Raw genomic sequence first — 4553 nt, forward strand, 5'->3', positions numbered from 1 at the left:
GGTGGGAAGCGGAAGTCTAGGGGAAGGTGCCGGCTGCTGATCACCAAAATGGGGAGCAAGGAAGCAGACCACGTTTAGGAGAAGACTGTGAGTTCCACTGTGGATCACTCACAAAGACAGAACCCTGTACAGCTGCAGCCAGTGGGGTGCTCAGAAGGTTTGGAAGCTAAAAGAGAAATTTGGCATTTATTTGATGATCTATTAGGCAGGATAGGAAAAGCTACAACTTAAAAAATGATCTTGGGACTTCTCTGGGAGTCTAGTGGTTAAGACTGCATGCTTCCAATGCAGGGGGCACAGGTTCGATCCCCAGTCGGGGAACTAAGACCTCACATGCGGCATGGCCAAAAAAAGAAGAAAAAGAAAAGGAAAGAAACCAATCTTGATATCCCAGCATCCTAGCAAAAAGGGATATTTATCTCCTGTGCATACCAAGTTCACCATGGGACGGCAGAGGGTCTCCCCCAACCAGTGACTCAGAGACCTAGGTGACCTCCATCTCAACCCGCAACTTCTAAGGTTGCCACAGGAAGAGAAGGAAGGCCCTATGGAGGAGGTAGACCTGTGAGCTTCCGGAAGCAACAGGCACAGCTGATGCCCACAGTTCATTGACCAGAACAGGTCACGTGGCCTCAACCCAACTGCAAGGGCGGCTGGGGTGTGTTGGGGAGGACACGGCGTGTTGGAAAAGTGCTGAAGAAGAAAGGAGCAAACGGGCCCGGCCTGGAGCCCCAGAGGAAGCCCTAGCATATGAGGAGCCGGGGTGGAAGGAAAGAAGCCCCAGAGGGGGGTGGGCGGGTGGGCAGAGGAGAGGAGGGCGCGTCATCCTGGAGGGCGAGGCAGCGGAGGCTCCAGGGTGGGCCCGTGTCCCCTCCTGACCGCCCGTGCTTTCCCAATGCTTTTGTCGTCCTGAAATCACCTTCAGGAGACATTCTCTCCATTCACAGGTGCAGACACTAAAGTTGGGAGAACTGAGTGCCTTGGGCGCCTGCGTCACAGAGGCCAAAGCCGGGGTTCTAGCTCCAGACCCCTCAGTAGGCCTGTGTTCACCCCCTGCCCCTGCCAGGGCTGGGCACAGCTGTCCACCTCCCTGGATGGTGTGCACAGACTGCCCCTGCCCTCCAAGCTCAGGGGCAGCTCACCCCCCCACCACCCCAACTTTCCCAAGTACAAGCTCAGAAGGAACAGTGTTTACCAGGGAGATGGTTTACAGGGCTCTTGGAAAAGCACACCTCCCCTAACTTCCTAGGTTGACCAGGATGGTGGTTCAAATCTTGACAAACCTCTTGACTCTCCAGGCCTCAGTTTCCTCCTCGGCTACTGTATGTGTGAGGGGGCAGAGAGGATGGTTGTTGGGGTCCTGCCCCACTTACACATCAGTTCTGTATCTGCTTCACCAGTGAGTCCATCTCCCACCCCGTGACAGAGGGTGGGTCTGGCAGGCCCACTCAGGACTGGCCCTGGCACCCCAGCCACCCCCATCGTTTCTCCATCCCTTCCACTGCCCCACAACACCAATAAAACCTCTTTCTCCAATCACACACAGGCCCACAGGGGCTGGGGATGCCAACCAAGGGCCTGATTTGCATACTCAAGCCCCTCCCCCACCCTTAGTGTGTGCGCAGTTGCCATAGCAACCAGCCCCAAAAGCCTCTCCTTTGCAGTTGCCTCCCCTTTCTGTACCGCTGGAATGCTGGCTGCCTACCCAGGCTCTGGGGGCTCAGAGCTCAGTACTTCCATACTTTTGTTAATGAAGAAACTGGGGCCCAGAGAGGGAAAGCAACTTGCCCATTGGTACACATCGAGTTAGCAGCCAAGCCTGTACTTAGAACCCAGGTCTCCTGGTTCCAAATCCAAGCTGTCTATCATCCTGTGGTTGAGGGGGGTGGGTAACGAGGCAGATAGGGGCTGTCCCCTATCCAATGACCAGAACGCTACATCCATGCTCCCCTCGGGCCTCCAGGGAAGACCTCGAGAAGCTGCAACGAAGAAAGGAGCCATTGGACTTTGGGCAGAGACTCGGTGATAGAACTGAGTGCTGGGGGAGGGGGTGAGGCTGTGGAGGTGGCGATTCAGCTATCCAGGTCCCTCTGGGTCTCTGGTCCAACCCCCTCTCCCCAATCCAGTCATTCAACAATATTCATTGTATGCTGTGTGCTGGGGACTGTTCTAGATTCAGCTTAAAGTGACATTTGTGATTTGTGATCAAGCTAACAAAAAATCCCTGCCCTGGTGGGGCTGACCTTCTGGCGGGAGGATGAACAGAAGGAACAGGCCACAGGCACGTTAGGGTGATGTCCGAGATAAAGCAGTGGGGGGAATGCTTGCTACGTGACTGAGGGTAATCTGGGAAGTCCTTTCAAAACCTACCTGTCTCCATTCCACACCTTCAGAGCAGCTGATGTCTTGAAACATGACTCCTATATGATGACCAAACATTGTCATGTTTCGGGAGAACGTGCTTTGACGCAGAAGCCTGAGGCTTTGGCGGTAGACTTTGAGGTAGCACAGATGACATGCTGGAAGATGTTTAGGGGCAGGGGCCCCCCTGAAACGACCTGAGCAGCCTGTTCCCAGCACGGCCTGCAGGCTCCAGAGTCTGATTTCAGATTCCTAGAAAGGATCGCCCCACCACCACTCACAGGCAAAATAATGACTAAAGTGCAGTAAATGGGAGATAAAGAGCTCAGAGCTAGAGAGAACACCAAGTCACAAGTTCCTGAGCGAGCACCAGGTGCCCGGCTTGGCTGGCAGACCCCTTTCTGGGGAAGGAGTTTTGTTGATTTATTAAGGACATTTTCAAACATACGTAGCAGGAGAATAGAATCATGAACTCTCAGATGCCTGAGCACAGCTCAAGAATCATCAACTCGGGATTTCTCTGGTGGTCCAGTGGTTAAGAATCTGCTTTCCAATGCAAGGGACACACAGGTCTGATACCTGGTTAGGGAATTAAGGGACTTCCCAGGTGGCGCTGTGGTAAAGAATCCGCCTGCCAATGCAGGAGATGCAAGAGACGTAGGTTCAATCCCTGGATCGGGAAGATCCCCTGGAGTAGGAAATGGCAGCCCACTCCAGTATTTTTGCCTGGAAAATTCCATGGACAGAGGAGCCTGGTGGGCTACAGTCCATGGGGTCACAAAGAGTCAGACACGACGGATCACAGAAAGAGCCTACGTGTGCAGCAATGAAGACCCAGAGCAGCCCCCCCAAAATTATCAACTCAGGGTCACTCTGGTTTCAGCTCCATGCCCTTTCTGCCCACTGGAAACCTCTGGTTTTTCTGGAATGCTGGGACTGGTTTTATAAGGAAAGAATTGGAAGAACAGAAACTCCCCTTCCCCAAACCTAACCTGAAAGAGGAGGACTCCAGAAGTAGAGGTGCAGGGCAGCCAACAAGTAGGGAGTCTTGGGCAGAGTAGTCAGGGCAGACCATGAAGTTAGGGGGCCCCTGGGGTACCTGCCCTGAGGATAGGGCTCCTAGTCCAGCTGATGGAGCAGAGGGTCCTGACCGAGGGAGCCAAGTCCCGTTTCCTGCCCCAACTTCATCTCTTTGTTTTCTTTCCCTCCTCTTTCCCCCCTCACTCACAATAAAAACATAATTATGGGCTTTATAAAAAAAAAAAAAGGCAAATTATGGTGACATGCTTTAATTATCTGCCAAGCAATGGCGGCTGAATTACACAGGCAGGGCCCTGGAGGTTACCTAAAAATAAAGCAAGAAGCCTCATTAGATGCTAATTGCTGCTTTTGCCAACTGAAGTGAGATTTTGGCACCGTGCACCATTCAGCCCTGGGGTGTCTGTAGAGAAGTCTAAGCCCTGGGAAGCTCAGAGTGCCAGGGCCAAGGCCTGTGGGGCATCGGGGCAGGGCAGGGCAGGCACAGGGGGTGGGCGTGGGGCTCTCATGCCAGGGACAACCCCTCAGTCTCCCCTCAATGCTCAGTGGCTGGATGGAAACCCCAGGCTGGGGCAAGGGCACCCAAAAAAGAAAAGGCCCTACAGGACTTCCCTGGTGGTCCAGTGGTTACGATTTTGCTTTCTGATGCAGGGGGTGTGGGTTTGATCCCTGGTCAGGGAACTAAGATCTCACATGCCTCATGGCACCCCAAAACACAATCAATATTGTAACAAATTCAATTCAGTTCAGTTCAGTCACTCAGTCATATCTGACTCTGCAACCCCATGGACTGCAGCAAGCCAGGCTTCCCTGTCCATCACCAACTTCCAGAGCTTGCTCAAACTCATGTCCGTTGAGTTGGTGATGCCATCCAACCTTCTCATCCTCTGTCATCCCCTTCTCCTGCCTTCAATCTTACCCAGCATCAGGGTCTTTTCAAATGAGTCAGCTCTTCACATCAGGTGGCCAAAGTATTGGAGTTTCAGCTTCAGCATCAGTTCTTTCAATAATTTTCAGGGTTTATTTCCTTTAGGATGGACTGATTGGATCTCCTTTAAGTCCAAGGGACTCTCAAGAGTCTTCTCCAACACCACAGCTCAAAAGCATCAATTCTTTGGCGCTCAGCTTTCTTTGTAGTCTAACTTTCACATCCA

Source organism: Bison bison, unplaced genomic scaffold (assembly GCF_000754665.1).
Source record: "Bison bison bison isolate TAMUID 2011002044 unplaced genomic scaffold, Bison_UMD1.0 scf7180017864270, whole genome shotgun sequence".
In the NCBI taxonomy this organism is placed as follows: domain Eukaryota; kingdom Metazoa; phylum Chordata; class Mammalia; order Artiodactyla; family Bovidae; genus Bison; species Bison bison.